Below are 13,580 nucleotides of genomic sequence, written 5' to 3'. Positions count from 1 at the left end.
GACTGGTGTAAAGTGGTATCTCATTGTGGTTTTAATTTGCATCTCTCTGATAGCTAATGATATTGAGCATCTCTTCATGTGTCTCTGAATGTTCTGTATGTCCTCCTTGGAGAAGTGTTTGTTCAAGTCCTTTTCCCATTTTCTAATTGGGTTGGGTGTCTTCTTAGAGTGGAGTCGTGTAAGTTCTTTGTATATTTTAGAGATTAAACCTTTGTCTGAGGTATCATTGGCAAATATGTTTTCCCATACAGTTGGTTGTCTTGCTAATTTAATACTGTTTTCTTTAGCCACGCAGAAGCTTTTTATTTTGATGAGATCCCATTTGTTTATTCTTTCCTTTACATTCCTTGCTCTAGGGGACATATCAGTAAAGAAGTTGCTGCGTGAAATATCTGAGATTTTCTTGCCAATGTTCTCCTCTAGGACTTTAATGGTGTTATGACTTACATTTAAGTCTTTTATCCACCTTGAATTTATTTTGGTGTATACATATACACAATGGAATTCTATGCTGTAGAGAGAAAGAAGGAGCTACTACCCTTTGCAACAACATGGATGGAACTGGAAAGCATTATGCTGAGTGAAATAGGCCAGGTGCTGAAAGACAAATACCATATGATCTCACCTTTAACAGGAAGCTAAACAACAAAACAAACAAGCAAGCAGAAAAAAAAAACCCAAAAAACAAAGACACTGAAATAGAGAACAAGGGGATAGTGACCAGAGGGGGAGAAGGAAGGGAAGTTAAGGGGAAAAAGGGGGAGGGATTTGGAGGAACAAATAGGAAGGACACAGGGACGAGAACTAAGGGGGGGGTGGAAATGGGAGGGAGGTGGGGAGCAAGGAGCAGGGGAGGCTGGGATGGGAAAAATAGACAAAAAACTGTACTTGAAAAATAACTAAATAAAATTAAAATTAAAAAAAAACAAGTATCTAAGTATAAATAAATAAATAATTGAATTAAGAAAATAAAAAAAAACAAACAAACAAACAAAAAAAACTCATAGAAAGTACAACAGCAAAAATACATCATAATGTAAACTGTGAACTTCAGTGATAATGATGTGTCAACGCAGGTTTATCAATTATATAATAAGAAATGTACCACCCTGATACACAATTTTGAAAGGGATACTGTGTGTTGGGAGAGCAAGAAGTATACAAAAACTCTCTGTACCTTCTGTTCAATTTTTCTGTAAACCTAAAACTACTCTAAAAAATGAAGTATGTTTTTAAAAAATCCACATGAAAATGAAAGGCACCAAAATAGCCAAAACAACCTTGATAAAGAACAAATACAGAGAAGTGACACTTAAAATTTACTACAAATCCACAGTAATTGATAGTGTATTGTACTGACATAATGGTAGACAAATAGAACAATACAATATAATTGAGTCTAGAAATAAACCCACACATTCACAGTAAATTAATTTTGACAAGAAGGCTAAGAGGTATAAATGGGGAAAGAAGAACCTTTGAAACAAGAGATGCTGGGACAACTGGATGGCTGCATAAAAAAAGAATGGATTTATGACAGCATGGATTGAACCAGAAAGCATTATGCTAAGCGAAATAAGCCAGACGGTGAAAGACAAATACCACAATAACCCAATTGTACATCTCACCTTTAACAGGAACCTAAGCAACAAAACAAACAAGCAATATATAACCAAAGACACTGAAATTGAGAGCAGGCTGACAGTGACCAGAGGGGAGAGGGGAGGGAATTTCAGGGGAAAAGGAAAGGGTTCACAGGAACAAGTACAAAGGACACACGGACAAAAAGAAGGCAGGGGTGAAAATGGGAGGGAAGTGGGAAGTGCTGGGGGGTAGGCTGAGATGGGAGTAAAAGGCAGAAAACTGTACTTGAACAACAATCAAAATAAAATAAAATAATTTAAAAAAGAATGGATTTAAACCTAAACTTCACTGCATACACAGGAATTAATTCAAAATAAATTGAATACCTAAGTATAAGAACTAAAATGATAAAACTCTCAGAAAAATTTCTAATTTCTTCTAAGTTTTCATGACCTTGTATTAGATATGACATGGTCTTAGGTATGACACAAAAGACCAACTAATGAAAAATATTGATTGAACTTCATGAAAATAAAAAAAAAATATGCTTCAAAGTACACTATAAGAAAGTAAAAAGACAACTTACCTACAGAATTGGAGAAAATATTTGAAAATCATAACCAATAAGAGACTAGTTTCTATAATATACAGAATACTCTTACAACTCAGCACACAAAAGACAAATAATCCAGTTTTAAAATGGGCACATTTTTAATAGGCATGTCTCCAGTGAAGATATACTAATGGTCAATAATAACATAAAAAGATGCTGAATATCATTCATCATTATGGACATGCAAAACCACACCACTGGGATGGCTATAATTTTTAAAATATATGGACAATAATAAATATTGATGAGGTTGTGAAGAAATCAGAATCATATTACATGGCTGGTGGGAATGTCAAATGGTACAGCTGTCTTGGACAACAGTTTGGCAGTCCCTCAAAATGTTAAACATAGGACTCAGAAACTCCATTCCTAGGTATATCCGAGAACATGTACATAAATGTTCATTGCACCACTATTCATAATAGCCACAAGAGGAAATAACCCAATTGTACATGACCTGAGTGGATAAACAAAGTGTGATTTGCCCCTGTAATTAAATATTAATCAACAATAAAAATAATGAAGTGTTGATGCATGTTATAACGTGGATAAACCTTGGAAACATTTGTTAAGTGAAAGAAGTCAGATGAAAAATGGTACATATTTTATTATTCAATTTATATAAAATATTCAGAAAAAGCAAATCCGTACTGACAGGAAATAGATCAGTGGTTGCCAAAGGTTAGGGGAAAAGGAAAATAGGGAGCGAGTGTTAATAAGTGTCGAGTTTCCTTTTAGGGTGATGACATATTCTAGAATTAGATAATAGCGATGCTTGCATATCTCTGTAAATATATTAAAAACCACTGAACAGTGCTTTTTATATGGTGAATTTTATATATGTGTCATTAGTAATTCCTTCTATGTTGGTTTAATATACCTTACAATGCAATGCTAAATCTTCCATTTGTCCACAGCTGTTCTGTGTCTGGTGTGAATGCCATGTGTTAGCATCCGACAAGGCAGTTCCCTAAACCCATGTCTTGTAGTTTGCCTGTGACTGAAGAAAATTATGGACCTGGCTGCCCCAAATTAGTCTACCTCTGACCAATAATTATCTTATATTATACACACTTTATTAATTTTTGAACACACAACTGAAAGATAGGCACAACGCTTTACAAAATGCATGTAAGTTCCTTCTTCACTCTTGGCCTTTGCCACATGTATTTTATCATCAGTGGCATGAGTCTTTCCTGTGCTGAGTTTCCATCCTGTGAATAGTTCTTCAGCAGATTCACAAGTTCCGTAAGAGAAAATGAGAAACCGCTTAGTAAGCCATCTAACATTGCTATCAACTGTAAAAAACTCCTTGTACTTGTATCTGTCAAATGCCTAGTTCAAGATACAAAAACAGCACATTAAACGTTATTACCTTTTCTGAGGATAACATTTTATAATTCAGTAAAAGATTTTTATAATATATTTTTAGAAGAATTGCACAAAGGATCCATAGTTTCATCTACAACTACTGAGAGTGATTGCAATCTAAAAACAATTACTTTGATATGTTTTTGTTTAAAACTTTAGCTCCTCTAAACTCAAAATTATGATGAATTTTCTTCTTAAAGAACATGGAAATCTGTTGCTTTTAATTTTTATAAGTAGAAACAAAATGTTTGCCTTTATAAAGTCTTCAAAGTATTTCTTCACTTAAGTATTTCTTCTCTTGTTATTATATTTGGATTTAAAATGTTTTATCACAAAGTTTTTGGATCTTTTTCTTGTGTAATCTTGAGGTGGGAAAGTTGGAGTTCTGCTTTTAATTTGTCATAAGAAATAAAGTCCCACATAATACTTTTTCTTATAGTTTATATGACATTAAATAACAAAATTAGTACAGTTCACACAGTTAATTTTATGTAATGCTATGAATGCTCATATGCCAAGCACATATTATTACTGTTTTATCTTACATTATTATGATATTACAGTAAGTCCTCAACATTATGGAAAGGTTCTTGCAAATTGTACCCGTAAGTTAAATGACTTTTTAAAATTATTTTTATTGTTGTTCAATTACGGTTGTCTATGTTTCCCGCCCCCATTACTCTCCCCTGCCCTACCCACTCCCCACCTCCCACATTCAATCTTCCCTCCCGTTGTCTCTGTCCATGGGTATTTTATACATGTTCATTGACTTGACCCTTCCCTTTCTTTTCCCTGTTATCCCCCTTCCCTCTCCCCTCTGGTCACTGTCAGTTTGTTCTTTATTTCCATGTCTGGTTCTATTTTGCTCACTTGTTTGTTTTATTGATTAGGTTCCACTTAACCAAGTGCTGGAAACAGCCTAAGTGCCCATCAGTAAATGAGTGGATTAAATGACTTCTAACAAAACCATTTTTACGACAGAAAACTACTATAAATGAGAGTTGAATGAAGTTCCTATAGCATATGTCTGGACACAAAAACATCACCGAACTTCTAAATAAAAAAAAAACACTTCTAATAATAAGCATTAAATAAATGTGAGTTCTATATACGCTTAAGAAAGATTAACAAAAAACAAGTAAAATTATATTCCAACATGCTCATTCAAGTTCAAGGTTTCTAGTGGCTGAAGACTGTCAGATCAGCTCAGGGTGCAAGGCAGGAACACATTCTGGAAGGATACTGTTCTGTCAAAGAGCCACTCACATACACTCATCCCCATTCACAGTGGGATAATTAGATGTGCCAATTTGCCTCATGAGCACATCTTTGGGATGTGGGAGGAAACCAGAGCACCAGAAGAAAACTCACACAGACATGGGGAGAATTTGCAAACTACTTCCAAACAGTGGCCCTGGCTGGTAATCTATTGTTTTCCTCATCGACATTATAACAAAATGATGTTGAATGAAACAATGTTATCTGAGGACCTGTTGTATTACTATGGACTGAATTGTGTCTGCTAAATGCATATGTTGAAACCCTCACCCCTAGTGTGACCATATTTGGAGGCAGAATCTTCAAGGAAGTAGACCTCAACAAAGTGAATATTGCAATAAAGCCTGTCACATGAACTTTTGGTTTTCCACTGCACATAAGAGTCATGTATACAGTATACTATAGTGTATTATAAAGTGTGCAATAGAATTATGTCTAAAAACTGTACATATCTTAATTAAAAATACTTTATTGCTAAAAGTATGGTAATCATTATGTGACACTTCAGTGAGTCCTAATCATTTTGCTGTGGAGTATCTTATCTCTAATTTGTAAAAAACACAGTATCTGAGAAGCAAAATTAAATGAAGTGTGCCTGTAATTAAGGTTAAATGAGGTCAATAGGCCTGGTGCCATTATAAGAAAAGGAAGAGACACCAGGAGAACATACATAGGGGAAAGGCCATGTGAGGTCATAGCAAGAAAGTATTCTTCTACAAATCAGAAAGAGAGCTCTCACTAGAAACTTGCACCTTCATAACCTTGGACTTCCAGCCTCCAGAACTATGGATAATAAATACATTTCTATTGTTTTAGCATCCCAGACTGTGGTATTCTGTTATGGCAGCTTGAGCAGATTAACAAAATTATTTTTCAAATTTTCATAAACATTTGTTTGCTCAGAAAAGGTGAGAAGTTATTTAGCTAGTACTCTCTCTTAAAATATTCATAATAATTATTAATCTTTTTACCTCTTACTATATTGAAAATATTAATTACTTTTATATATAAATTTAATGACTTGCAATCATCATCAATTAGTACAATACTTTACCCTTATAATAATAAAGCTAACAAATAGAATTTCAAAATTTGGAGAGTTTTTACTCCAAGATACATCTAAAATGATGGCCTATATTTGGAAATAATTATTTAAATATTAAAAATAAATTTCAAAGACATGGCATTCTGTTACAGGGATTGTTTTCAATTAAATATTTTCCCTATACAGTCACATATGTTTTTTTTTAAGATTTTATTTATTAATTAGAGAGAGAGGAAGGAAAGAAGAAAGAGAGGGAGAGAAATATCAATGTGTGGTTGCCCCTCATGTGTCCACAACTGGGAACCTGGCCCACAACCCAGTTATGTGCCCTGACTGGGAACTGAACCAGCAACGCTTTGGTTCACAGGCCCATGCTCAATCCACTGAGCTACACCAGCCAGGGCTATAATCACATATTTTTGATCCATAATAATGTAAGTTTAAAAAAGAGTGGCAAAATAGGTAAATTAGGCTATTTAGACATAAAAAAACTGAGATTGAGCAAAGACAAATTGTTGTAGACTGCTCTGCCTAGTTTTAGGAATTGTATCTCTACCCCTTGTGGCTAAGAGCAAGAGACGACCTCTGGAATGCCAGCCACAGGAGACAAAGCTTGTCTCTGGTAGCAAATGCTACCTCAGTTCCTCTCCCTGCCCCCAGAGCTTGGTCGGAAGTCAATGATGGGTAAGACCCCTCACAGCAGGGGGCAACCTAAGCCAGACTCAATCACCTGGGAGGCCTTTATGGAAGGACTCGGGGGTGGGGGTGGGGGTGGGCTGCAACAAAGAGCAATGGACTCTCGCCCCACCCCCCCAGCTTTGTCAAAGCCCGAGTCCCCAAGTCCTCTGGGAGAAGCACTTCCTGGTTCTAATCCCCTTAAGGCTGAATACCTGTTGGGGAGAGGTGCAGCTCCTTGCTTGGCCAAAGCATGCCCTGGGGAAAAATCTGGCACCACAAAGACTTGCTGATTAACCTGTGAAATCTGCTCTGCTAAGAATGCTTTCATTCATATGATAAGGGTCCAAGAGGAAATAAGTATCTCTCCCAAAGTTTCTGCAACTCTCTTCCTGACAGACACTCACTCAGACTGAAATCCTCAGACCTCTTTGAAATGTTATCTACTGTTGATCCTGTCGCCCTGTATTCCTGTGTATTACAACCCAATAAAAGGCTATGGAAGAGGGCACTCAGGGCCTTTTTTCTCCTCGGAGAAACTGGCCGCTGCTGGCCTCTTTCTCCCTAGAGAAACTGGCCACAGCCCACACCTCCACCCCCAAACAAATCTCATCACTTCTCGGCCATATTTACTCATTCTCACGTGTCTGTGGCACGGGGGGGGGGGGGAGGACCTCGAGGAGAGATCGCCCCCACACCAAATGGCAGAGTATAGGCCAAAGCTAAACTTTGATGCATCCTTATGTTTTGTGCCAGCACTTTTTGTTAAACACAATTGAACTCAAAGTGCCTAAGTGAGAACTAGACTCATCTTGTTTGGGAATGCAATGTCACTTTTAGAATATTTTATTTATTTATTTATTTAGTTAGTTAGTTAGTTAGTTAGTTAGTTAATTCAGTGCATTTATTATGAGGAAGAAAGTGACTCTGAGGTAGTTTGGCCGAGTCAATCAAATTTATAAATATGGACAACCTAAATAAATAATTAAAACTCCAATTCAACTAACATTTATCAAGTTCCTATCATATCCCAGCCATTCAGATTATACAGTACTGTTTGTCAGTCTTGAACAACATAGGTACACCTTGTAAGAATTGTAACAGCCAATGTGATAAATTATTTTTATTAGAAGGTTACCCTAATATGTGCTGTATGCAAGTAGAATACTTGGTGTAAACTTAGGCTCATAGCTAATTTCTAACTATTCAACTGGAAAAATTGAAATTAAACTAAAATATTTAAATTAACATTAATTTTAATGTAGCAAAGAATATTGTTTCACTGAGCCTAAATCATCATGGGAAATTAATAGAGCACAAATTTGTTTTAATTTGAAATACCACTATTGTTTTGTGATAACTTGATTTTCCCACACATTTTTCTAGTATAATTTTTTCTCATTTTTTAAATTTAGTTATTAAGTACAGTTTTTTGTCTATTTCTCTCATCCAAGCCCCCCGTCCAACGCTCCCCACCTCCCCCCACCTCCCCCCCACCACCCAGCCCTCGTCCTTGTGTCCTTCATATTTGTTCCCCCAAATCAGTCCCCCCTTCCCCCTTATATTTTCTTCCCTCTCCCCTCTGGTCGCTGCCCGCTTGTTCTCTATTTCAGTGTCTTTATTTTTATTCTGCTTGCTTGTTTATTTTGTTGTTTAGCTTCCTGTTAAAGGTGAGATCATATGGTATTTGTCTTTCAACACCTGGCCTACTTCACTCAGCGTAATGCTTTCCAGTTCCATCCATGTTGTTGCAAAGGGTACTAGTTCCTCCTTTCTTTCTGCTGCATAGAATTCCATTGTGTATATGTACCACAATTTTTTGATCCATTCATTTACTGATGGGCACCTAGGTTGTTTCCAACTCTTGGTTATTGTAAATTGTGCTGCTATGAACATTGTGGTGCATAGGTTTTTTGATATTGATGTTTTAGGATTCTTGGGATATAATCCTAGCAGTGGAATTGCTGGGTCAAAAGGCAGGTCGATTTTTATTTTTCTGAGAAAATTCCATACTGTTTTCCATAATGGTTGTACCAGTCTGCAATCCCACCAAAGTGAACTAAGGACCCCTTTTCTTCACAACCTCTCCAACATTTGTTGTTTGTTGCTTTATTTATGATAGCCACCCTGACTGGTGTAAAGTGGTATCTCATTGTGGTTTTAATTTGCACCTCTCTGATAGCTAACGATATTGAGCATCTCTTCATGTGTCTCTGAACATTCTGTATGTCCTCCTTGGAGAAGTGTCTGTTGAAGTCCTTTTCCCATTTTTTAATTGGGTTAGATGTCTTCTAAGAGTGGAGCCGTGTAAGTTCTTTGTATATTTTGGAGATTAAACCTTTGCCTGAGGTATCATTGGCAAATATATTTTCCCATACAGTTGGTTGTCTTGCTAATTTAATTCTGTTTTCCTTAGCCACGCAGAAGCTTTTTATTTTGATGAGATCCCATTTGTTTATTCTTTCCTTTATATTCCTTGCTCTAGGGGACATATCAGTAAAAAAGTTGCTGCGTGAAATATCTGAGATTTTCTTGCTGATGTTCTCCTCTTGGACTTTAATGGTGTCATGGCTTACATTTAAGTCTTTTATCCACCTTGAATTTATTTTGGTGTATGGTGTAAGTTGGTGCTCAAGTTTCATTTTTTTGCACGTAGCTGTCCAGTTCTCCCAACACCATTTGTTCAAGAGGCTATCTTTACTTCATTTTATGCTACTGCCCCCTTTGTCAAATATTAATTGACTGTAGAGAGTTGGGTTGATTTCTGGGCTCTCTGTTCTGTTCCACTGGTCTATGTGCCTGTTTTTATGCCAGTACCAGGCTGTTTTGATTACAGTGGCTTTGTAATACAGTTTCATATCAGGTATTGTGATCCCTCCTACTTTGTTCTTCTTTCTCAAAAGAGCATCTGCTATTCAGGCTCGTTTATGGTTCCATATAAATTTTTGAAGTGTTTGTTCTATGTCTGTGAAATATGCCATTGGTACTTTAATAGGTATTGCATTGAATCTGTATATTGCTTTGGGTAGTATGGACATTTTGATGATGTTAATTCTTCCAATCCATGAACAAGGTATATGTTTCCATTTGGTTGTGTCTTCCTTGATTTCTTTCTTCAGGGCTGTGTTGTTTTCTGCATAAAGGTTTTTTACCTCCTTAGTTAGGTTTATTCCCAGATATTTTATTTTTGTTTTTGCTATATCGAATGGTATTTTTTCCTTGATTCCTGCTTCTGCCGATTCATTGTTGGTATACAAAAATGCCTTTGATTTCTGGATATTGACTTTGTAACCATCTGTTTTGCCAAATTCATTAATTAGTTCGAGGAGTTTTGGGGTAAAGTCTATAGGATTTTCCATGTACACTATCATTTCATCTGCAAACAGTGACAGTTTTGCTTCCTCCTTTCCTATTTGGATGCCTTTTATTTCCTTTTCTTGCCTGATCGCTGTGGCTAAAACTTCCAGCACTCTATTGAATAGAAGTGGTGAAAGTGGACATCCTTTTCTTGTTCCTGATCTTAGTGGAGAAGCTTTTAGTTTTTTCCCATTCAGTATGATATTGGCTGTAGGTCTCTCATATATGGCCTTTATGATATTGAGGAATGCTCCCTCTATTCCCACTTTGCTGAGTGTTTTTATCATAAATGGGTGTTGTACCTTATCGAAAGCTTTTTCAGCATCAATTGATATGATCATGGGGTTTTTGTCTTTGCTTTTGTTTATGTGATGTATTACATTTACTGATTTGCGAAAATATTGAACCATCCTTGCATACCTGGGATGAATCCCACTTGGTCATGGTGTATGATATTTTGGATATATTGTTAGATGCGATTTGCCAATATTTTGTCGAGGATTTTAGCATCTATGTTCATCAGTGATATTGGCCTGAAGTTTTCTTTCTTTGTTGTGTCTCTATCTGGTTTTGGAATTAAGATGATGCTGGCTTCATAAAAAGAATTTGGGAGTTTTCCATCCTTCTGGATTTTTTGGAATAGTCTGTGGAGAATAGGGGTTAGCTCTTCCTTAAATGCTTTGTAGAATTCTTCTGTGAAACCATCTGGTCCAGGGCTTTTGTGTGATGGGAGTTTTTTGATTACTGCTTCAATTTCTTTTGCTCTTATTGATGTGTTCAGATTTTCTGCTTCTTTTTCATTGAGTTTTGGAAGATTATATTTTTCTAGAAATGTGTCCATTTCCCCTAGGTTTTCAAATTTCTTGGCATACAGTTCTTCATAGTAATTTCTTACAATCCCTTCTATTTCTGTGGTATTAGTTGTAATCTCTCCTCTTTCATTTCTGATTGTGTTTATTTGTGTCCTCTCTCTTCTTTTCTTGATGAGCCTACTTAAAGGCTTGTCTATTTTGCTTATCTTCTCAAAGAACCAACTCCTGGATTCATTGATTCTTAAAATTTTGCTTTTAGTTTCTATGTCATTTAGTTCTGCTCTGATCTTGGTTATTTCCTTCCTTCTACGTGCCCTGGGCTGTCTTTGTTGTTGTTCCTTGAGTTCTTGCAGGCATAGGGTTAGGTTGTTTGTTTGAAGTGTTTCTATCTTCTTTAGGTAGGCCTGTATTGCTATAAACTTCCCTCTCAGGACTGCCTTCCCTGTGTCCCATAAGTTTTGGGTTGTTTTGAGTTCATTTTTATTTGTTTCCAGAAACGTTTTGATTTCTTCCCTAATTTTATTCTTGACCCATTCGTTGTTTAATAGCATACCATTCAGTCTCCATGATTATGGGTGCTTTGGGTTTTTTTCTTTGAGGTTGGTTTCCAGTTTCAGTCCCTTGTGGTCAGAGAAGATGCTTGGTATGATTTCAATTTTCTTGAAGTTTTTGAAGCTCGTTTTGTGTCCTATCATGTGGTCTATCTTTGAAAATGTTCCAAGTGCATTTGAAAAGAATGTGTAGTTAGCTTCTTTGGGATGAAGGGCTCTATATATATGTCAGTTAAGTCCATTTCATCCAGGGTGTTGTTTAATGCCACAATATCTTTGTTGATAATTTGTTTGGAAGATCTGTCCATTTTTGATAGTAGGGTGTTAAAATCCCCTACTATAATTGTGTTGCTGTCAATATCTTTCTTGAAATCCTCTAAGATTTTCTTGATATATTTGGATGCCCCTATGTTTGGTGCATATATGTTTACAATGTTAATGTCTTCTTGGTGGATTCTTCCCTTGAGTATAATGAAGTGACCTTCTGGGTCTCTCTTTATGGCTCTTTTTTTGAAGTCTATTTTGTCCAATATCAGAATTGCTACCCCAGCTTTTTTTTCTTGTCCATTTGCTTGGAAAACTTGTTTCCAGCCTTTCACTCTTAGTCTGTCATGGTCTTTTGTCCTGAGGTGGGTCTCTTGCAGGCAGCATATGTGTGGGTCATGCTTTCTTATCCATTGAGCTATTCTGTGTCTTTTGATTGGAGCATTTAATCCATTTACATTTAAGGTTATTATTGATAGGTACTTATTCATTGCCATTTTTGTACCTGTGTTCCTGTCTGTCTCCCTCTTATACTTCCTTCCCTTAAAGCAGTCCTTTTAGTATTTCTTGTAGAGCTGGTTTGGTGAAGGCGTATTCTTTTAGGCTTCTTTTGTCTTGGAAGCTCTTTATTTGGCCATCTATCTTGATTGAGAGCCTTGCTGGGTAAAGTAGCCTTGGTTGTAGGCCTCTGGTTCTCATTACTTGGAATATTTCTTGCCATTCTCTTCTTGCTTAGAGTATTTCCATTGAGAAGTCAATAAGTAACCTTATTGGGGCTCCCTTGTATGTTACTTCTTTTTTCTCCCTTGCTGCCTTTAAGATTCTCTCTTTGTCTTGGAATTTTGCCATTTTGATGATGATGTGTCTTGAAGTGGGCCTCCTTCGGTTCCTCTTGATTGGGACTCTCTGTGATTCCTGGATTTGTGAGACTTTTTCTCTTATCAAATTAGGGAAATTTTCTCTCATTACTCTTTCAAATAGGTTTTCTATCCCTTGTTCTTCTTCTTCTCCTCCTGGTATTCCTATTATTCGGATATTATTACATTTCATATTTTCCTGCATTTCTCTTAATCCCTCTTCATTATTTCTGAGCCTCTTCTTGTTTTCTTGCTCTTTCTGTGAGATGCTTGTTGCAACCGCCATCAGGAGAAACAGAGGTTCGGAGACTTTCAGAATTTTCAAGATGTTACTTTATTGGCCAAGTTTTACCTGCACAGGGGCAAGCTCTCTCAGTGTCCGAGGACTCTATGCTCAGTAGAGCTGCCGATGAGAGCCGCGTCCCGGCGCTTACAACTATGTCCTTATATAGGGGTATGCAAGCAAGCTTTGAACAGAAGCAGATGTGGCTGTTAGCTATTGGCTAGCTCTAAACAGCTGATTGCCATTGGCTTATTAGGGAAATTCAAAAGGCTCTTTGTGTAATTGGTGGTTAGCCCCTTTAGGAAGTAAAAATTTCCCTGTTCCTGGTCAGCCTAACTTTTGTTCCTGGTCCGCCTAACTTTATCTGGGCTTGTTCAGGATTGTCCCTCTTCAACATCTGTTTTGGACCTCAACAATGCTTTCTACCTTGTCCTCCAACTCACTAATCCTATCCTCAGCTTCTTCTATCCTACTTTTGAAACTTTCTACTGTGTTCTTCAATTTGGAAATTGTATTCTTCATTTTCTCTTGTCCCTTGCTGATAGTTTTCATTTCCTTTTTCATGTTGATGTAGTTTGCAGAGAGACCATTGTAGTTCCCCTGTAGTTTCTGGTAGTTCACTGTGAGCTCTTTGAACTTTGTAATAACCAGTGCTTTGAATTCACTATCTGATAGTTGATCAGCCTCTATTTCATCTAACATCTTTCTGAAGTTTCTGCTTTTTCTTTCATTTGGGGATTGTTTCTTTGTCTTCCCATTGTTTGAGACTCTTCTTGTTAGTCTCTGCTTCTAAAATTAATTTGTTCTGAAATCCTGGTTTTATGGTGTGAACTTCTGTGGTATGATCCTTGTGAAGTTCTGTGGTGCAGACTCCTTGAAGTTTCTTGATG

This window comes from Artibeus jamaicensis, unplaced genomic scaffold (genome assembly GCF_021234435.1).
Source record: "Artibeus jamaicensis isolate MK-2021 breed Jamaican fruit bat unplaced genomic scaffold, CSHL_Jam_final contig_65, whole genome shotgun sequence".
NCBI classification, from domain to species: domain Eukaryota; kingdom Metazoa; phylum Chordata; class Mammalia; order Chiroptera; family Phyllostomidae; genus Artibeus; species Artibeus jamaicensis.
This window is presented reverse-complemented; position numbering follows the sequence as displayed.